Here is a 22,281-nt window from a genome sequence, read left to right as displayed (position 1 = left end):
GCTTCCCAGCGAGAATGCTGTGGGAGAAGTGGTTGAAGCTTTACTAAAGCCAAGGTATGTTACGTACACCACTCACCCCTGTGCACCCCCAAGGCCTCTCAGTCTGTTGTAGAAGGCAGTCTAGTTGGTCAAGCATGGATTGTCTTTGGTAAATTTGGGTTGGCTGTTCTTGATTTACSTTCTTGTCCTTCACATGCTTGGACATGGTTTCCAAGAGGATGTGGTCTGTGATCTTTCCAGGGACTGAGGTAACCTAACAGGCCTATAGTCACCTGGGTCTGTTACCCCTGTCTCTAGACAGGTGGGAACATTAGCCTTTATTCAGTTATGATGGACTTCTTCCACATTGCCTTGATTTTCTGTAATGATAAATGGTCAAACAGCTCTTTCAGTACCCTTAAGTGAACCCCACCCCATCCATGGATCTGAATATATCCAGCTTATCTAAGTAGTCCTTAACTCTGTTGCTGGTTGGTTACTGCTGTCCTTCCCAGACTGTGCTGGTTCACACAAGGGCCTGGGAGCAGGTTTTGCCTGCAAAGACTGAAGTAAAAAAGAATTTGAATATGTCAAGCTGTCAGTAGGCTGAATCATCTGTCAGTAGGTTGTCTTCTCCTTTCATTAACCGACTAACAATTTCCCTGCACTTACTTTTGCTACTAATACACAAAACTGCTGTTCTGAGAGGAGCAGCAGTTTAGCAGGGCTTATGAGCAAACAGACTCACTCAGAGAGTCTCAGAGTAGCGACTACAATTTTCTAAACTGGATACCAAAAATCAGACACCCAAATTTGTAATTTAGGGACTTGAACTATTTGATTTTTATTTTCAGCATRCTAACTACCAGCATCAGCTCCTGTTAAGCTAAAATATGGAGCTCTAGAGACGTGTTGTACTATAAAGCAGCTAGAATAAATGAATAACAGCAAATAATTCTTTTTACGTGATTTGTGAAAACAGCCTGTATTTTGATTTCCCTCACTTAGCCCAGTGACAATAAGAGATATTTATAGTGTGGTAAAGGAACCAAAACACAATTTAAAACTTGAAGCATTATATAAACAGGAGCTTGAACAGCCAACATTCATATAGTTGCAAGAACTTCTTAAAAGTGTGACTAATTAGTAATGACTTAAGTTATACAACAAGGATAAAAGGAGTTGAACTAGGGTCTTGTTAAATTAATCTCTTCTTGCAGACTGTGAATTGAATTACAGTTTAGGTTCACCCTTGTTCCATTTTGAATTGTCAACAGTTCATGTGTGGGTGGATCATACTGGAAAAGAAAGTCTAGATTTATGCTGCGAAGAGAAAAAGTCAACTTGAAGTATTTTTATTAAATGCTAGTCTGAATAGGATCGGTATGATAGTTGGATTAAAAGCCAAAACCAAATTCCCCAATTTTGTTTTGTTGCAACTTGTTCAGCTGAACTTGGTTTTCCTCAGAAATGCTGTAGGTCTGCACTGACCAGGTCACCTCATGCAGTGCAGGCTGCTGCGCCCAGCAGCCAACTGAGGTAATGGGAGAATATGTGGGATAAAATGTTTGGGTTTCGACCTGTCAAGCCTTGTTAACTGGACATGAAACTCCCAACCCTTGGTTCCCTTTCTGATTTCCTTCATACCAAGAGACATACCCGCTCACTTGCTGTGAGTTACACTGCCTGTACCCCTCCTTGGGGCTCTGCCAGGCACAATTGTGTCTTTTATTCTTCCAACCTGCTGTGCTTGGTCTGTAGGGTCATCTGGCTGGAGGGATGCCTGGCGTTGAGCCGTTCAACAGGGAGAAATGCCATAAAGCAAGATCCTGCTTAGGCGACTTCCTGCCCCAGCACGATCAAGGCCTGTAGCCTTCCTCTCTGTGGTGGTGGTATTGGCTTTTTCCCGGCTGCATGAGCTCTCCTGTCAAGCACTTTGCTGTGTTGAGACTTGATGCATCAAAGCAGAAGCAGCTTGAGAGGTTGGTGCTTACTCTAAGCGCATCTGGGCCCAGCAAACCCATCTACTGCTGCTTTAATTGAGTTGTGGTTATCTTCTGTATCGAAACAACCACCCTTCATGTTTATATGAGGCCTCTAGGAAATGAACTATGGTTTCATGCCTGTTCATGACTGCATAGATTGCAGTCACAATCTTTAGAAGGGGAAAATTATTTTAAGCACAAAGGTTGTGTCTGCTCAGTATAGCTATTGTGGTTCTGCTATTTTCTGCCTTTTACTTGCTATCAATAGCTAGTATTTTTTGTACTTATTTATGTGATTGCTAGAGGGTCAAATTCCACATTTTGAATTGGTTACAGAATTGTAAGTTGAACAAGAAACTTGGACTAAAGATTTAAAGAGTAGTATCTAAACTCCCTATTGACACTTTAAGGAGCTGCTGGGACTTCACTCCATCTTAACAAAAAGAAATAAAGTCAGGCTTCTACCTGAGTTTGTTAATGGTAAGAAAGGTTCTTGGTAGTCACAGAGGTCTTTTAGCAATTTCTTATAGGACAGTAAATGCCCAACAAGCAACTTGAACAGTGCTGTGAAAAATTCTGTGTCCAAGAGGGGGATGTGAGGAAGGAGAGCTGCATAGCTATTTTATTCTACTTTAGCTAATACTGATAAGGGCTTTTTTTCCTAATTTTCCTAGTAAGGGATAAATTTCCTAATAAGGGATGAATTACCTTATGGTTGCTGTGTTTTATGAGTTTTTCTTTCCTGCCCAAATATTCCCAGTCCTCGTTACTTCAGTGTCCAGCTTCAGCTTCCTATATAGGAGGTGAACTAGGAGGAAGATGAGAGCAAGCTGCCCTTCAGGCCCTTGTTAGGGTGTGTGTAGATGCTCAAAATGTAGATGATGTGGGTGCACACACTCCATGCAATGAACATTATATATAAACAGTATTCCTGAGAGAACTGCAGGGACCCCTAAGTGACTGTTTCTTATTGACTGCTGCTGATGTGCACATAATATCTTTCTGAGACTGGCAGAGCACTTCTTGAATCCCAGAGGTTCCTCATCACCTTGTTTCAGTTCCAGCATTACAGCCTTACCMCAAAAAAAGGTGCTTGCGTTTTTTCCATAAGTCTGCAATAACTTTCAACAATGGGAAATGCTTGTCAGCCTTACCAACAAGATTAATGCTCGAATATAGGTCTTTATAATCAATATATCTAGATAACAAATTGGTTTACTTATAGAGGTTTAGCTCTGGCTGCTTCAGTATCCTGCAGATGAGAATATGTTGTTTTCCTTACAAGATTTTATGAAGCACAGACTTTGGTCAGGACTAAATGTAATAATTTTCCTCTGTTGGGAGCTACCAAGTCCTCAAAATCTTCTTCCATATATTCTAGTGTTTTCAGTGTTTGTCTTAGAATTCCAAGCGACTCCAACGGAGCCTCTTCCTTCCATAAACTGCAGGAGTTAATCGTCATACTTCTTTCCCCCCCCCCCGGTTACAGAAGTGTTGTATGTGATTGGTAAACAACTAACTTCACCTGGGACTGACACTTACGGCAGTGAAAATAAAAAAACCTGGGGAAGCGACTTTCCTTCTTGATTCACTGCTGCTGCGGGCAGCTGTAACCGTGGCCAACTGCTGTGCCCCTGCCAGACGGGCTGCAGCCTCCTGCTGCTTGGGGTGGGCTGCGCCAGGATGCTGCAGTAGGTCTCTGCCTGCTAGAAAACAGAAGGTTGACTTAAGTAGAGCCCTCATCTTTTAGAGTCTCCTCTAAGTTACATCAAAACAGAGACCGTGTTTGAATATGCAATATAACTGGACTTGACCACAGTACTTTACTTTGACATCTCTGCCATGCAGGTGGTTTGTAGCTCTGCAAAAGGTGTTGTGGAAATCAAGGTAATGCAAAAAATGAAAAATTTTTATAACTGGTGTTCGAGCTGCAGACATGTTCTGTAACAATAGATATTGCACTTGGCAATCAGCCCAGCTGTAAACCAACTAGCGTCAGGTGGAGAATGCTCTATTAATTCTTAATTTCAATTTATTAGGAGGCATAACAGTTCCTGCTACTTGTTGAACTGCCACAGATTTTTCTGTAACTTACTGTGAAATAAGGCAGAATTCAGACTTCTCTCAAATTTTATTCTGATCTGTTGGGTTTTTTTCCCTTGCTCTCTTCTTAAAGAAAATACATTGAGAGGAAATGGTGTCAAATTCAGAGACTCTTGAAATAGCTCTATCCAGTTGTAATACCAACACTGAATCTGATCTCCTGTTGGGTGCTCTGTTTGATTGCTTCCTTTCCTGAAGCGAGATGAAGAAACATTCCAGGGAACTGGCAGCACTGAAGATTTGCTTACTTAAAACTCTATTTCTTGAACTCACCCAGGTATATAAGATAGGAGGTTAGCCTTGCCAACTGACAGGTATTTCCATGAGGAGTGACCAATAGGAAAAAGAAGATGTAAAGTTCTTTTTTCTTACCCTTGAATCACTGCAGTCCCACTGACAGCACAAGGTTGTATTTGGCTGAGCACTGTAACCTGTCATTAGAAGAAACCATTGCATATCTGCTGAGCCCTGCCCAGTACTTCTCATACTTGTGTTGTCTTCTCCAGCTGTTTGTTCAGCTTCATGATGAACCAGCTCTGGGACTTTGATTAGTGTTAAAATCTTAACTGTTTTATTTCCTCTGCCAGGTTATTTTTTTAGCAAAATCAGTTTCCCTATCCAGTTTATATAGTCACACAAATACAAATGCTTGTTTAAAACAGCAGTGCAAGTGTTGGTACTCCCTTACCCTTGGGGAAGAGGGGCATAGAAGACAGCCCAGCCCTACAGCACAGCAGCCAGCGGGAGGATGCCATCAGTAAAAGGACCTCGGTACCTTTAGTGCAAAGGTAGCAACCACTTCCCTCATTGCCATTTGAATCATTAGGCACTATCCAGGCGAAATGCTGCTGCCTCCAAAGATTCTGGAGTGCTACCTGCATGTGCCCCAAACCCCAAGTACCAAGTGTGTTGCGTGGTACATTCTGCTGCAGCGTAGCTTACTGTGTGCATTCCCTCTTGCAGAGTTCTGTAAGGCTACTCACCTAGTGTTGCTGCAGTGTTTTGTACTGGGGGGTTAAGTAACTGTGGAGGTATTTTCTACTTGCATGAGGAAGTGGGAATAGCTTTAATTTCAGTGACTACATGACAACTCTAGGTCTCGCTCTGTACAGCTTTGYAGCCTGACTTGGGTTCTTTGATTCATTCTTTTCTGTAGCTGTTTTGTTTTACACACGTGTGCAAATGTTTGTGCAATTTAAACAGTCCTTTCACCAAATCATGGGAAGCAGTGTAGTAGAAGCTGCATTAATTTACACCAGCTACAGGGGTCAGCTACATGTTTAAGTATTTTCTTTGAATTTGTGATGTCAGAAATTGAAGAAGATTTGAACATATATTTTGTGTGAATAAGACAGTGCTCTATCTTCGTGGTTATAATATAACATAGATTACTTCTCGGTCACCTTCCTGCCCCGCCCCCAAGTATAAAAAGTCTTAATTCCTACTCTTCTAAAGTTACAAAATGTTTTACCTGTGAAATGTTCATTCTCTTTGCTGGGTGTAGGAGGTGGGGTAGGAAACGTGTGATCCTCAAACTATGTTTCCGTAGCATGAGGATAGGCTTCAGAAAGAGAAAGGAGTCACTTTTCTCCCCGGTGTGGCCATTGCAGTTTAGAGGTGATAGCTGAGCAGACTGTATACTTTTATGGCTTGCTGTTTTAACGGCAGCCCTGTCTCTGGCGAGTCTTTGCCTCTGCATCAGGGATTTTAGGCAGGGAGCAACAGTCCCTTGACTTGCTGGAGTGGCAGCTCGTCCCTGCTCTTTCTCCCTTTGTGCCTTAGGGAGGCTTCTGTGACTTGCTTCGCCCCTTCGCGGAGCTGCCATGTAGCAAGGCGCTGCTCAGCCTCTTTACATTTGAAAAGGAAACCACAGTGGAGACGCTCCTCATTCCTCCCCTGAGTGCCTGCAGTGCTGGGGAGAAAGGGAGCAAGGCTTTGCCCAGGGAAGCAGGAGGATCCAGCAGAGGAGTGAGCAGTGCCTGTTCCTCGTGGATGGAAAGCCGGCAGCCTTTTGCTGGTAGGTTTCTCTGTAAATTATAGAGAAAGAGCAAGTTTCGCTTGGCATAAGAAGTAGAAGGAATGGGTGTAAGCGAAGTCACAGAGCATCAGTGCTAGAAGAAAGGGGGGGCTGCTGGGTTGGCTTCCTCCCCCATCCCGAGACAATTTGGCGTGTGTGCTGTGGGCATGTGTGCSTGTGTCCTCGTGAAAGAAAGGGAGCGTGTGTACAGACGGGTCTGCCTTGACGTTCCTGGAGAGTTTGGATGCGTTCACAAGCTGTTCACTGATGGCGTTTGAGGTGTGCAAGGCTCAAGAATTGAACTTGTGACCCAGAGACTGTAGACACCTGCTTGTCTTGGCAGTACCGGCCTGTTGGGCTTCTCACCTGTTCTTTCTTCTGCCGGCTTGCAAATACTTCTAAGTGGTAGCTATGTAGCTTTCCATGTAGTATAAAGATGGTCTGGAGTTGAGAATGGATCTGCTGGCTTCAGAAAGGACGTAGCAGTGACAGAGCAACACAGAAAACGCAACGAAGGGGAGCTAGTAAAAGTGTTTGTGCAAAGAGAATAAGAGAAGAATCACAGGCTGAAAATGAACTTCAGAGAATACTCCTGAGTTCTTGTAGCTAGTGAAAAATTTACTCGCCTAAGTTTGTTTAGGTGCCATGACTGATACTGAGTATCTGGAACTAGGGTGATAGCATAATGTAACAGATACTAGAGGGAGAGGCAGAATGGCTTTTTTTCTGATTTTATTAATTTGTCATGTGATTTCTGGGAAGTTGCAAAGGTCTTTGTCTCATTTTTCCTTGTTTGTATAATTGCGCAGCTCTCATTGCTTTGTGCTTTCAGAGATCAGTTAGCGGGAACCAAACTGGATAGCCATAGTTGTAAATTTGTTTCGTTTGTAGTGGGAAGTGGCTGCGAAAACTTCAGGAGAAAATGACTGGTTTTGCCCAGGTGTATTCAGGAAGTTGTATGTTGCAAAAGTGTTGGTGTTAAGTTTCTTTACTCCTCAGTCTACTTTGATGCTCCTCCATTTATTCTGTGTTTCTCCTCACACAGATGCAGCGTTCCATACTTGCTGTTGCTGCCAGTCTGGAAAGAGACTGAAGTTGGTATCCCGTTTGTCCCCAGCCAGCGGTTGCTCTGCAAGACATAACTTATAAAATGTTCATCAGAAGAAACTGATAGATCCTTAAGAGTGAGTAAAAAAGGAAATTTGCTTTTTTTCCCTTTTTTCTAAAATGCATAAAAATAATGCCACGAAGAAACTTATTTGGAAATGTATTAAAGTTTCTAGGTAAATACAGAGTGGGAGTGGCTGAGGTTTTACATGAGGAGCCAAGTTATAGTATTTACATCACACTGCTACATCCTTTGCAACATGTAGTTCCTTGCCTCCTTTGCTATCCATTTATACCCCTGTTGAACTCTATTTCTAAGGGCTAGTGGCACAAGGCTAAGGAATTAGAGCGTCAAGTAAAGCATTGCATTGGAGTGGGAATTCCCTAAGAGGTTGGCTCCTAAGAAGGAAAACTGGTTTGTCAGGGAAAAGATCACCTAGGAGGGACCAACTGCTGGGGCTGATATGAAGACACCATGGGAAAAAAAGCATATGTCAGGAAAGGAGATGTTCTGTTTTGTGGGCCATGTTAACCAGCTCAAGCAGGGGAGCTACTGCAGAAATGAGAAGTGTGTCCTGGCCTGTCTTCTCCAGGACACAGCCAGACAACCAGAGTTTCTAATGGAAGTATGAGGCAGAGACAGAAAAAGTGTTCAGGGTGTTTGCTGTTTTCTTGGTGATTTTTTTTAATTGTCTTTTAATTTCGAATTGTGAATGACTGTGTTGAGAAGCCTTCTGCAAAGCACATTCTTGTGTGTATTATATACTGTAGCTACCTCTTAGCCTTCAAGAGGTGAACTTGTAGAACTAAAGGATTACATGACCAGTGGGATGTTACAGAATAGGAAAAAGCTGCTGAGGTGGCTCAAGGGGGATGGCTGTAGTTTCCAGGCCTTGCCTAAGTGTTTGAACCAGGATACCCCTCCTGCCTTTCCACAGCTGAAGGGGCTCTGCCTATGGAGTCCAGCCCTTCAGGCTCAGTCACCTATGCTCTGCCCAGCTCAGCCAGGAAAAAACATGAGATTCAGTGCCTGTTTTCCCTCACAGCAGTGTGGGGAGTTTCCTATCTTGGAGTGCTTGACCAGCTGGGCTATTTGCCTAAGGTACATATATATTTTAGGATATTAAGTTTTCATGTGAGATGCAGCAGTACTATTTCCTGAACCTTGTGAAAGCAAGCTACATATCGTCTGAGGCTATCTTAACTGCAAATATCTTATAATGAAATAATTTTCCTTGATATATCAAGCCACCTACAATTCTGGTATACCTGAACAAAGAAGTAAAAAAACCAACCTTTGCAAAAATCCCCACAATATTAAAGCAATGCTGGACTGAGCGATATGTTGTTAGAAACCTATATTGCAACTATTTATTTTATATATTCCATTCTTCACTTAAAAAGGAATCACAGCTACATGAATGCTTAAGCAGAATAAACACTGAGGCACAGGAATGCATTGTGATATACTGAATTTTTAGATAGATGGACCCTGCAATGCTTTCTATTGCTGTAGAAGACTGTGTTCTTGACAATTTATGTGGGTTTGCATACAATGCTCACCATTTCTGTGGTATACAAGCCAGRACTGCAGTGCTGGAAGGAAAGGAAGAAGACGAAGGACTGACACCTGAAGAAATAGTTCCTTCAAATTTTTAGACTGTAGAGTTCTCAATGTAAAAAGCCCAAACACTTTGTTAAGAAAGTACGATTTCCTTAAAAATGAGATCTGTATTTATACATGCTTGTGTATTTGTGTCCATATGTAGGTATGTATATGTAAAATGATATTTTTGTCCTCTCAGCTACATGTAGATAGTGTATGTGAGAGAATAGGGAAGGGAAAAAGCATTTTCTTTGAGCCAGAATAACTGAAGAATGTAATTCTGTACTATTCGTTAACTGATAAATTGCTGATGGATATAGAAATGAGCTGCAGGTCTGTCACATATATATACATGCATGCATACACATGTAAATGTGATATACGCAGAGAGAAATAACCTACCTTTCTCCARTTAGCTTATTTCACATGAGAGAAAGTTGCATGTAGGGACTCTAGGAGGATTTTGAATAAGGTACATGTGTGATGTGATATAATACATTCTTTCCTGAGCTGGTCATATGAAGCATCTTGCTGTGCACTGTGTACCGGCTGGAATGAGATTCGTGATGATTCTTGGATCTTTCAAGAGTTAGTCTGAGATTAGCTCTCTAGAAAACCCTGTCCTCTGCACAAGGAAGGACTTTCCAGGTGGTAAACAGTTTTATTGTTTCTGAGAAGTAAGGCCCTTGCAAGGTAGTCCTGATGCTGGAGGATGTCTGGGCTTGTGGAATCATAGCCAGAAGCTGCTTAGGGCTTAGAAAATAATATCTGAGAATACAGTGTTATAGCTGAAATCCATTCAGAAGACAAGTCATTACTGAGATTTGCTGTTATATTCTGGACCGGTTGATTTTTGCATTTTTTCCCAGTCTGAGTGTTCTAATTCTAAATGAATCACAATGATGTGATGTTGATGGGAGATGTCAGGGTGAAACTGGGCAGAGGCAGTCCTCTAGCAAATTGCAGAAAGCAGAGTGTTTCTCACACATACCGTGGATAGGATTCATTTAATCTAATTTCAGGTGTTTATAGTGCAGTATCTGAGATGAAGTTTAATGATGTAAGTAGTTTTGGAATGTGATTCATCTGACATAGTTGAACTGTATTTTAGGATGATGTGAATTGTGTCCTTTGACAAAAAAGGAGTCTAGCCAAGTAAGTCAGTGGTGGATGCCTACACTGCCCACTGGACCCTTTTCTTTACATCTGGTGTCACCGTGGTATCCAGAGAACCCCTGAGTTCTGGATGGTCTTGAAAATTTGTGTTCAATCATCCATGGTCAGAAGGGGCAGGTAGTACTAAACAGTTCATCACAATTGCTTTCTTTTGCTCTCATAAATCTGAGATTCAGCTTCAGTCATCTATTAATGTTTTGTGAGGAAAATTATTTAATATAATGGAAGTAATAACTTTTGAACTATGTTATCCACAAATCTTAGCTCTGTGGTGAAACTTGCACATGAGCAAGAGTCTTAAAAAGTGTTAAAGTCTCCGAAAGACTTAAGAGGCTTAGAAGTGTTGTCCTTGCCACACAACCTCTGTAAGAATTCATGAAAATACAGGTCTGGTTTTTGCATGGATGACTGAGGGATCTGAATGAAAAAGATTTTTAATCTTTTTCTGAAGATGTTTTAGTCTAGTGTTAAATGTCATTGAAGTTGAAGTGAACCTGATTTTTTCTTACATTTATTTGGAAAGAGCTTCTCTTATAGAAGAGATGGTGAAAAGTACATGTGAGAGTCTTCCAAATGTGCATCATATAGGGCTAATCACAGACTAATTATGAGGGCAGCACTTGGTCAAGATGTTGGTTTCAAAGCTCTGTGCATGTGAAAAGAAGCAGAAGACAACAAAAAAGGTAGCAAGGAAACAGTAGGCAAGAATGCTGGTAATCTTGAGAAGAAACACGTGTGCCCTCTGGAGTAGTATACTGCAGAAGGGTGCTCATAGTGGAGATGTTTTGCTACTGTTTGAGTCTCACTATGTGAAAATCTCTGCCTTTCCATCTCATCCCAAGAGAAACCATTTAGAGTACAAGTATGATGAATTAGTCTTTTCTGTGGAAACTAATCTATGTTTAGAGCATAGCTTGCTGTTTTATATACTTTCATTTCCTCTGGATGAAGAAAAAATTTCCTTTTCTTATGATGTAAACCTTCACCCAATAACCATGTGTGCGATTTTAAGCATGTGGTTTATTTCATTGGCTTCAAGTGAGTACAGGAGTAAAATTTACATGTGCTTCATTATTTTGAGTGGATCAAATTCTTAGAATAGCTTTCCCCATCATGTGGTGTTGGGGAAAACATCTGTGAGTTGTGTTTTCTCTCCCTTTTATCACCAAAGCACAAATTCTCCTTTGTTTGTATGTGAGTATGGAAGTCAGCAGTCTGCAGCCAGTATCAAACTGAGCAAGATGAGAACCAGGACTGAAATTCTCAAAAGGTGGTAAAGGCGTCATGTTTTGAGGGGCATCTGTATCTGGAAATGAGCTGAAGTTAACCTCAAGGAAGCTGTTTTATAAATGCAACTTGTAAAACATTTTAGAGAAAAGGGTTTGGATCTCTGTAAATGGGCCACAGATATTCACTGGTTACTACAGGTTATTCAGGACAGGGCTGACTGTCCCTCACTAACTGTTGCCAGCCTTCTTGGTAATGATTGGAAGGCTGTACTGAGTTTCTGGCAAGGGTACTGAATGTCTGCTCAATAGCAGGCCCCCAGAAAACACTGAAAATGTGGCTGCATACTTATGAAATTAATATTACCCTGGTGACACTTTTGTGTTTCCGTGTTGGGTCAGATGGCAAAGATGGTTAAAACTGCCTTTGATAGATTGTGTATGTAGTCAGGGCACCTGATTCATGAATGTGTAATGGCCCTCCTTACACTCATTGTCAGTGAAGCAGAGCAGATATGTTAGATCTGTTACATTTACTGCAACRGGAATAATACAGTACTCACTGGCATCAATGTCTTATATGAAAAATTACTTGTGCAGTTAAGCTGTTATTTTAAAATGTGTTTCTTCTTGGTGGTGAAAGTCTTCATCTTTTAATGCTACAATTCCATTACCATGTTTGTTACTGAAATTTATAGGGGGTTTTGATTGCCAGACTTTGCAAAGCAGTATGTAGCCAAGGCGAGCCTAGAGATTCTGAAGGTGCTTCCTAGAGTGGAAGTAGTGGTGTTTTTAAGAGATATTGATAATTATTCAGTTTTCTAGACCTCTCCAAGAGACTGCCTAACCATTCAAAAGAATAGCATCAACCTTCTTCAGTGCAGCCCATCTGGGTTTAGCAACTGGATGAGAAAGCAAGACACCTGCAGAAAGCTTCTGAACTGATTTATGATCCTCTTTGAGGAAAGTGTATTTAGCCTACAGTGGTTGACTTTTTACAATTCACAAAGAGATTTATGAAGCAAATAATCCTTAAGTATCCTTCACCATTTGTTATGTATATATTGTCCTTGATGGATGTTATACTTAGCAGGGCCAAATCCTGCAGATATTTAATACTAGTTTTAATGCCTGCTAACGTAAATGTTAAAATCAGGTATACTATATATGGTTATGGGCAAGATGATACCTGCCTGAATAGACAAATCTTTTCTGTGTTCTCCCACTACACAAATACATTTGTTGGTGTCTGAAAATATGCAAAGTACCTTGGTTTCCTTCCCCAGCAGAGGAAGATTTCTCATAATAAGTTACAGAACTTTTCTCAAATGTTAACTTGAGAGCAAGTGTTACCTGGCAATAAGAGGTGCCTGGAGAGGGACCCCGACCCAGAAGCTGCAGTCTCACGTGATTGGTGCATTACAGAGAGCAGACTTCTAGTTAGCCTGGTGCCTTGTGAACTACAGAGCTGGTGGGAAGATGTAATTAGGGAAGACTGGTTAAAAGGAGTTGTGGGAGCCAGTCAATGCACTTTTGGTCTACAAAAGATATGCCTTCATAACTAGGAAGAAAGTGTCCCCTGAGGTTGTTTTAAAAGAAAAAAAGTAAAACCTATTTGTAATACAAGTTCATTTTGGGAGGAGGAGGGAATAGGGTGAAACCTCAGTAGATACATTTCATTGCAGCACTTTGGTCTTGCCCTCCTCAGCTTAAGAATTATGATTGAGACCTTTGATCCAAGGCCTGTGCCTGTGTTATTGGGGAAGAAATATTAACTGTCAATATTTAAGAAAAATGAGGGTCTTTTTTCCTAGTAAAGCATGCATCAATCACATGCTACCACCAGTGCAATTCCTTGTCTTGCTACAGAGTTTGAGCAGAGATTTTCCCCTATTCACACTGGCCAGAGTCTCTGCACCGGCTGCCTCCTATCCTTTGCAAGCTGACATGGAAACAAGATTGTTGATGCCACTTGGGTTAATAGCACCGTACTGTAAAGCAGCATAAACCTTGCGTGGTACATTTAACCCTTTACAAACTGCATTATTTAAAATACTTTTTTTTTTTTTTAAAACCACCTTTGTTGTTTGTATTTGACTTGTATGTTATCTGGATGTTTGGGATTGATGGGCAGTAGTGGGGTACTACTAACAAAAGTAGATTAGTTTAATCATGAGAGGACTGCAGCATGCTGTAAAATARGAAATAACACTCCCTTCCCTCCTCCTCCCTCCCCCCCAAAAAAAGAAATTTCCATGTAGAGAGTCTCTCTTTTACCATACAGAATGGAAAGAATGATGTTTATGGTTTTTGGCTTTGCAGGTTATTACTGCTTCTGTCCCTGCTGCTTGTGTAACTACCCAAAGCAACTCGTAAGTGGGCCTGTCAGGCTCCTCATGCTTAAATGTGTTTTTCTATTTTTCCTATTTCTGAAAAATAGAAACAATGTTTAACTGTTATTTCACAAATTGGGTGATGGAACAGCAATTACCCTTAAAGCTCTGCAGAAGGATGGAGTAGAGAGGAGATACATGTACTTTTGAAGGAGAGGAGATCAAAAAGGATTTGATTTTGGTTGTTCCTAAATGAACAGGGTCAAATTCTACAAAGATACTCATCTTTGTAGATGCCAAGTGCAGTTGCTCAGTTGTAAAAACTGATCTCTACTTCCTACAAGATAGGGAATGACTGATGAGGCTGCAGTGGAGGATCTGGGAGTGGTCTGGAAAGTGAGTTTGGTCTGTGTGATGCAGCTGCGAAAAAAGGCAAATGTGGCTCTGGGATGCAGTAAGAGTGCTGGGAAAGCAGTGAGAGAGAATTATTAACTGGAGGGTTGTCTGCAAATACTGTGCCTTGTTTTGAACACCAAACTTCAAAACAAGCATTGTAGAGAATGAGCAATCAGCACGCTGGGAAAGATGATCTAGAAGGGACAAAAGAACTTAAGTGTGGTTTAGTCTAGAATAGGAAGCAATGAGGGAAATGAGAGGAGAAGGGAAGGGGGACAGGGAAAAGGTTATGATAGCATTGGATATCTAAAATATTGCTGTAAAGAAAGCAGTGAAGAATTTTTCTCTGTGAACTCTGGGAGTAGGGTAAAAAGTAATCAGCTTAATTAGTAGCAATGCAAATTGAAGTAAATCTCAAAAAAAGCCTTTCTACTTGCAGGATATTGAAGCACTGGAACATGTTGCTTGAGGATGTTTGTAGTGCTCCCTTCAGTGGTGGCTTTAGGAACAAGTTAGGCAAATATTTCAGGCAAGATCGTCTAGATGAAATTAATCCTGCCTCAAGCCTCAGCCAGCCTCTTGGAAGCCCTTTGAGTGTTTTGTGCCGGTTCTGCTGCAAACTGCAGCCTTAAACATGAATGAACCAGCGTAGCTTTGCACTTTGTTGCTAGTTCTTTAACATGCAGGCTGTGTGGGTTGTGTGTAAAACCTGTATAAAAAGTAAAAGATGTTTACTTGAATTTTGAGGAATTAAAATATTTTATAAATAATGAAGAATGAAAGGTTTCACAACTTGGATAAGGAAACCTGGGTGCAACACAGCCCCTTTTAGGCTTGACTGCAGTCAAGTGCAAGTGGTTGGGGATGGGAAAGAAAAGTCAGGAGGAAGGGTAAGTGTGCAGAGAAATCATGCCACCACTGACAGGAATGCCAAAATGTCCCCAAGAAGCTAGTTCCAGTGCTTCAGTATGTCAAAGAAAGAGCGTGACTACCCAAAGTTGTAACTGCTTGAGCTTCATTACTCTGATATGAGCTGTTTAGAGAATAGTTCTGGAAATGAAAAAATGAGGTAGAAATTAGAATTTGCTTTATGGTGCAAATAAAAAAAAAAAAACCTCATGGATTTAGCTTTCCAGCATCAGGAACTTCTGGCAGTGAAATAAACTCCCAGGCCAGAGTCTGTACACTGAGCCTCCCCTGGGCACTGATGAGGAATGAGCAGCTGCCAAATGAAAGACATTAGGGTAATGCAGAGAGGCAGCTCCTGTGTTTGCTGTTGTCTGAACATTAAGCGGCTACTGCCGTGCTACCAGAGATCTCCAACCTATAAGGGCACAAAAATGTGATTGACAGGGAGAAAGAATCTCAGGAGTATAATTAAAAGCTGTAAAGACCTTTTGCTGTAAGCTCTTCCAAGATTTCAGATAATTATAAAGTTACATCTCAACAATTCTAAAATACTGTTTTTAAGAAAAATTTTATTTGCTGACAAGTATTGTAGTAACTGTGAATGACAAGCCAAAAGGATCATCGTACTGCTTGTTACAAAGGCATTGCATGTTGCTTGCTCCACTGACACCAAAAGACACTTCAGAGAAAGGTGGAAGGCTGTATATTTGGCAGCAGCTACTAGTATTATTGTTAATAACTGGTGCACAACTTAGTTAAGCTGCAGCCAGTATTTCAAGTACACATTAGTGATCTGAGTAAATGTTAATTCTTGGGAAAATTAGATTAAAATATTGCCAACAAAATGGAAACTTAAGAAAAATGCAGAGTTAAGAGAGCTATGCAGAGTTAAGAGAGCTATCCTTGAACACTCAGAGTTTTGTCTAAGGCACTGCATATTCTTCAGTGTGCATTGGAAGAGAAAGCTAATATATTAATTCATGGATCTAAGCTATGAGAAATGTGATCCAAATTATGGRAAATGAAAATAAAACAAAGTTAGTGTGAAGCTAATGCAGAAAGATCTTTTAAATTGCTAGATCGAGTCCTTTTGGAAAGGTTCACAAGGGGTTTACAGATTTGAGAATGTTTTTCAGTTAATGTGCATTGTGGACATGCTGCCTCGATGATAATTTAGGGATAAATAGCTGGCAGTGAGGTGGGCTTCCAGCTTCCTGTTGTTTGCATGATCAGCACCTTTTGTTATGCACTTGCTACTTATTGTACACAGCGTTATGCATCTGTAGATGTGTGTGGGATTCAATGGGATCACCATCCATGAGCAAAGATCTTCCATGCTTCATTAATGTGAACAGTAATACATTAATAAATATGTTAGAGAAAGTTTAGAGGTCATTCTGGTGAAATTTTATGGGGAAAAAAATTAGGTGAATGTATAATTGTCTGGAGTGAAACACTTGACAGAATTGCAGCCTTCAACTGCCTGCTTATTGCCCTCGTTTCCATGCCATTATACCTTTACGTCTAAGAAATTATGTGAAAGCCCAGTCTATTTGCCAGGACAGCTAACAAATGTGTAAGTTAACACTTGTTGCAACTTTTTGTTTTGTCGTCTTTATGAACATCTTTGTGCTAGAATCTGGAGACCTTCCGTTTTTATCACATAGGATCCTGAGCAGTCCTGCAAGGACAGCTTTGGCTAATTAACTCTTAATAGCTGTTAACGTGGCGTAGAATTGAGCTGGTGATCCAAGGAGTGAAGCTTCATCCCCTTCATGTGCTGCAGGATAACCAAAAATGCTGAGCACCATGAGAACTGAGCAACATGGAGACTTCATTCACAAAAATGAGTGATGCCTGTTGAGATCATTTGCTACTTTTGGTCTAAACTCACAGATAGGATAGAATTGGATCTTTCAAAAACTATACTTTTTAAGCAGACTTTGTAGTCACTAAAGAATGGACTCTGTCCTTTCTAGGATCCAATCAGAGATGCTTTTAAGACACTGCCCAGTATTTGGAGACTGTTTTCAGGCTGCATTCATAGTCCACTTAGGCCAGAGGAACTCCTTTTATCTGAAGCAGGTTTTGGATCTAGCCCTAATACAGTTCTGCATTTGAATTGTGTCCACTTAGTTTTAGCCCATGCATAATGTTTTTGCGTGGGTATTACAGACAGCTTTTCAATGGAGGTGTTGGTGGATCTGTTTAGAAAGTGAAAATTATTGTCAGAGCTGTGCTGACTCAGAACATTACACTGCTGCCTCCACAGCAGTGTGTGACCTCTGCATTCACTTCCCCACAGACATTTCGTTGCTCTCACTTACGCATTTTCCAGGGTGTGCCAGATCCCTGGATTTCTGTACTTCCTCCTGTTGTTAGGGTACCGTGTGATGGAACACAACTGGAAGAGTTCTCCTCCATCGACTGTACCAGCGTGAGCCATATGGAGGAAAAACACTGCTCTGTAATTTCCAGGGGGATGCTCAGCATTCCCGCCTACACGCTTGTCTGAATGTCTCTCTCCCAACCCAGATCTCTCCCCCTGCCTCATTTCAACCACTGACTTTCAATCTGAGCTGGCCATTAACATTTTAATTGACACACTACCTGTCAGACTCTTATCCTCATGCCAGATGCCTAGCAATAGTGGGGAATTGTGATAATATAAATAACATCTCAGGTACTCGTGGTGTCTCTGGTTCACTGCTGAGCTGGGGCCCCCTGATCCAGGTAATTCATTGTGTATTCCAGTGCACTCCCTAGATGTCAACTGTGACTGTGCATGAGGAACTGTGTCATCACTGTTTGCAACTCTTAAGTGATGCTTTTCTTGAAGAACTGCAATAGGAAGTGCGTCTCCGATGCTCTTTTGTTAGCTGGAAAATCCTTTACAGCTGGCAGATGTGTGTTTTTCCTTTCCTGCTCTGTCAGTCAAAGCATTTGCTGATGCTGCCTGGCTGTACCTGTTCACTCCTGTTTTTAAAAGTTGGGCCTAGCTCAAAGAGAAGTTTTTGGCTTGGTGCCAGCATGGACTAGCTTGTCATAGAGGTGCCTTCTGGCCTTGAAAATCTATAAATGTAAGAATTACCTTACTCCTAACATTTTCCAGCATGTCTTTGCTTTTCTTGGTCTTCGGCAAAATTTCCCTGGGTTGCCATTATGTACTGGCCAAGAGAGCGCAGGGGTAGGCAACCATGTGCTGGCAGGGAGGAGGAGGAGAAGACTTCCGAGCTGTCATGCAGGCCCTGGAGTAGTATTCTGCTTCCAGTTAGAGTCAAGAGAAGTTTTACAGTCAGCTTTGGTGGGATTTCTGTGGAGTTTTAATTGATTGGCAGGTGACTCCTGTGCAGAAGATGATGGTAAGGGATCCCAGGGATCCCAGAAATCCCACTGTGCATGAATGCAATGTAAAACTGTGCTCTCCCATGAGCACAACTGGGTGTCTGCTTAGTTCCCAAGGTTTGGACTCAACACTTCTGTTAAACAGCAGTGAGCTGGAAAGACCTTCTAACTGTTTTTATGCAAATAGGACCGAGACATCTCATGCACGTGTGTTTGCACACATACAGTGTTTCCTATTAAACAATAGATATTTTGTTATGTAAATACGGTTTAACTGAAGAATGCTTGCTGAGATTTGAACTTGCTTTACTGAATGTTTTTGACATGTTTGTGCATGCATGTACTGAGGGAGAAGTCGAGAAGAATAATAATATTCTGAAGCTTTAATGAGATAAACGAAATAAAAAACAGTGGTGTTAAGTACTATGAAAAACGTTAAGTATATAACCTGTGTATTGGATAATGAGGGTCAGGATTATAGGGAAAAAAGAAAAGTAGGAGGGGAAGAAAAATAATTGTCTTTGTACAAGGAGATTAGTGGTATTTAACTGATGACTTGAAACTTTGGTCTTCACCATCCATCTCCATGTGTCTATGTCTCTTTCTGAAAGTGTTCTGCGTGGCAGGTGCAACTTTGCAGGTTCTTTTTGGTTGTAAGAGGGCATCATTTGAGATCTGCCAGTCAACTAAGAATTTAAATTCAGTGAAGCTGACATTGAAGGTAGGGCGACAGAGCCTCATTTGGTGGAGTTTCATTAGAGTTAGAGAAGCCGTAGTGGCTGTCTCCCCATGTTTGCAGCCTGTGGGACTAACTGTTGGTCAAGACGCAAGCAGTTGCCAGCTGTGACATGAATCAGTCTGATTACTTCTCGCAGGAAGCATGATGAGCAGCTGTCATGCAGATTCTCCTCTGTTAAACAGTGATTATTGAAGTAATTAATAGCAACAAGTGAAAAAAGAAACAAACAAAACAGAAAATGTTCCCAGTTTGTCCCAGTTCCCCATGGCCCAGTCTGTGCTGATTCTTAAGCAGATGATGAATCACACAACTGTGCGTAAGAAGACTGGAGAGCTTCACTTGATATAATAACATTTCAAAATATGTAATGAAAACCCTAGGAAAAAATAGCAGAAGCTAACACTGTAATCTGCCAGACTGTTTTATGTAGGTGTCCAGTTTTAAAATGTTGATAAAAACTAGCTCAAAAATAATATTGGTGTGATTGTAAAGAAAAGTAGGAGTCGAATGCATAGTGCTCTTCAGTCAATGGTGCTTTACTTTTTTTCGGATATTGCTGCTGCTATTGTGTTTTTCACAGTGACACCTTTGACTGGTTTTTATCTGTCTCTTGGGGCAGGAAGGAGTTGGAAGCAGAGTCCTCCCTTTAGCAAAATACATTCACTTTTCCTGAGTAGTTTCTACTGGATACATGAGGGAATGGGGAAAAAAAATGCTTAAAGGAAAGCAGTGCTGTAGGTCTTGGAAAAAAAACTTTAAAAGTCAGCTGAGAGAAGTGAAGGATATTTGTATCTAGCAGTAAATAATACAATAGGTTAGATACCTGGAAACATTCACATTCTTTCTAACACAATCCACTCCCCTAAAAAAAAAATACCCTATTATTCTAAAATGAGTACAATACTTTTGATTATGTCATATTTTAAATATGACAAACTTCACAGTGAGGGGTAGACAAGAGAAAGAACATTTTATATATTTTAATATACTATTACGTACTAACAAGAGAAGAAACTCATTTTGCTTTGAGAGCAGAGCAAAGAAGAGATGAGCAGTATTAGATATAAGAAGTGTTCTTTAAAAAGATTTTTGATTATTATAAAATAGTAATTATTATGTACCTTCCCGTAACAAAATGTTCCAACTCCGTAACTTACATTGGGGTATTCTAAAATAATTCAGAATAATTTTATTACATTATTTATATTGCATAGAAAGAAATTCTAGGTGATAAGCATTTTTCTTGGAATATTCAGCATCATTTCTGGTGATAAACTACAATTTGGGGTGCCTTGCAGAAAAAGAAGTGAATCTTTTTATTCTCTCTCTTTTTTTATTTATTTTATCTTGTGCCTTGTTACCATGGTAATGGGCACACACAGAAGTGTTTTGTTAGCTCTGTAATCATTCTTTTATTTGGATATTAATTTAACTTGGTGGTCTTATTAATTGAGAATGACCTGTGTTCTGGCATTGTATCCCTTCCACTTTACTTTATTTAGTGCAGGGTTTTTTATAAAGTTGATTAGCTTCTATCTGTTAAAATGTTGGGGAGTTTTCAGCTTTCTTCTGTTCCCTCAGAAGGGAAACAGTGATTTTTGTCCTTTTTTATGAACTTAGGAGAATAGTGTCATTACCGGCTGCCTTCTAGCCTTTCAGTATCCCTGATACCTGATGTGTCCTGGACTATCCTGTGGTCTTTAAAATCATCATTGCTATACTTTTTTTGTTATGGGCACGTAGGTGAAGCAGCCTTGTGATGGTTTGGAGGGGAGGGAGCTGCTAAGGGGGAAGGCGCGTGCAGATTCTGCAGTTTTTTGCCTGCTCTTTCGGTTACACATGAGAGAAGCTGGAGCTGAAGAGCTTAAAGACTTTGTCGCGCGGCACAGTCAGCTGCCCACCCACTTTGTTTTGTTCAGCTCAGATGCAAACATTTCCTAGGGCGGCTGTGGCGCTTGGTGACTCATCGAGTTGCTAAAATCCGTGGAGATACTGCTGGATCTCAATATCTGGAGACATTGCCTCGTTGCTGTTGGTCTGAAATGCTAATCCGTGATGGCAGGAGGACTGTCCCTTTTCACGCTCCACCGCTTTAGCGAGCATGTTGTTCTCAGAAGTGATTGCTCGGGGGAGCCAAGTTGCTGCTCCTGAACCTGTGGGCATCACACCTGGCTGACTTCCCCCGAGAGGTTCAGCAGTTAGGTACTGGCTTTCCCAGCCTGCCCCAGGTAAGTAATCTGATCTTTGCTACAGACAAACAGTGAGGGCCGTTTCTTATTTTAAAATATATTAAAGCAAAATCTTTTTTTTTTTTCTTGAGTTCTTAACAGGATGTGTTGGGATAGTCTCATGCTCTGTGCTTCCCAAAAGGAAAAGGAGCTGGAGGGCAACAGCAGTATCAACACTGGATCCCTGGCACAGAAAAAACTGTGATCTGTTGTTTCAAACAAGTTACTGGGAGGCAGAGCTCCCAGATTTTGGGCTGTTATGAGGGATTTGATTATGGACGTTGGCAGCGGCAGCAGGGAACTGGGGCAAAACCTGTAATCATATTTATTGTAGAGTTCTTTTTGCACCATCTGGGTGCGAAAGGGCAGCCGAGCTGTTACTGGTAGCACTTGGGCATCCGTTATCTTCTTACCTGAGCTGTGTGTACAAGCATATTAAAGAAAAGAGGCTCTGTCTAAGGCATGTAGATAGTTAAAGCTGTAGGGGAATGATACCTCCCTGCTCGAGTGTGGTAACTCCCTGCCAGGGATATGCAAAGGTGGAGTTTGTGTCTGGTGTACTGAGAAAGGGTTGTTTGTCAGAAGGAGAGTGAGAAAGTTGTTCCCCTTCCTAATGCCACCAGTCACCTATCTCTGTTTTTTACTGTCCCAGAAGAAGAGGGAAGTTGGTTTCTCTGTCATCTGGGCTTCCTATTCCGATCAAGCGTGCTTTTCTGAGCTGCAGATAATCCAAAGGGCATGCAAGCAAGGAAATGTAAAAGATCCGAGATCGGGAATTCATTATGTGAATACCCTTCTGTAAAGGACAACACTGACTTTAGGAAACTTAGACAACATAGTAGAAAGCCATAAAAGACTGTAGGCTGAATCAGTTCCTTAATATGCTTTTATACATGATTCAGTCAGCGGAAGAGGCAAGAAGGAAAAATACATTATAACAGCAGTGCTATGACTGTAAATCACTCAGAATCACAGGGCATGACAGGTTGAGGAAGCTAATGATCTCTCTTGAGAGAATTTACTGCAGTAATCAGAAAGGAGCAAGACAGAGGGAGAAAGATCAAACCAGAAAGTGAGTGTAGTTCCTAACATTTAACTTGTGTAGGTACATACCTGTGAACTTGACTTTTTC

General features: G+C 41.1%; 1 protein-coding gene across 4 annotated transcripts in view; it reads left to right on the top strand.

The window, feature by feature from the left end:
* Positions 1–6,017: 6,017 nt before the first annotated feature.
* ANKRD6 (ankyrin repeat domain 6) overlaps positions 6,018–22,281 on the top strand; it is a 60,097-nt gene continuing 43,833 nt past the window's right edge. For all 4 annotated transcript variants that reach the window (XM_026060819.1, XM_026060817.1, XM_026060816.1 and 1 more), the window contains exons 1-2: positions 6,018–6,084; positions 7,130–7,268. The gene's annotated coding sequence lies outside the window, so the exon portion shown is untranslated. The remainder of the gene's footprint in view (positions 6,085–7,129; positions 7,269–22,281) is intronic.

This window comes from Apteryx rowi, unplaced genomic scaffold, assembly GCF_003343035.1.
Source record: "Apteryx rowi isolate R43461 unplaced genomic scaffold, aptRow1 scaffold_171, whole genome shotgun sequence".
In the NCBI taxonomy this organism is placed as follows: domain Eukaryota; kingdom Metazoa; phylum Chordata; class Aves; order Apterygiformes; family Apterygidae; genus Apteryx; species Apteryx rowi.
The sequence above is the reverse complement of the archived record's forward strand: the minus strand, read 5'-3'. Positions and strand labels throughout refer to the sequence as shown.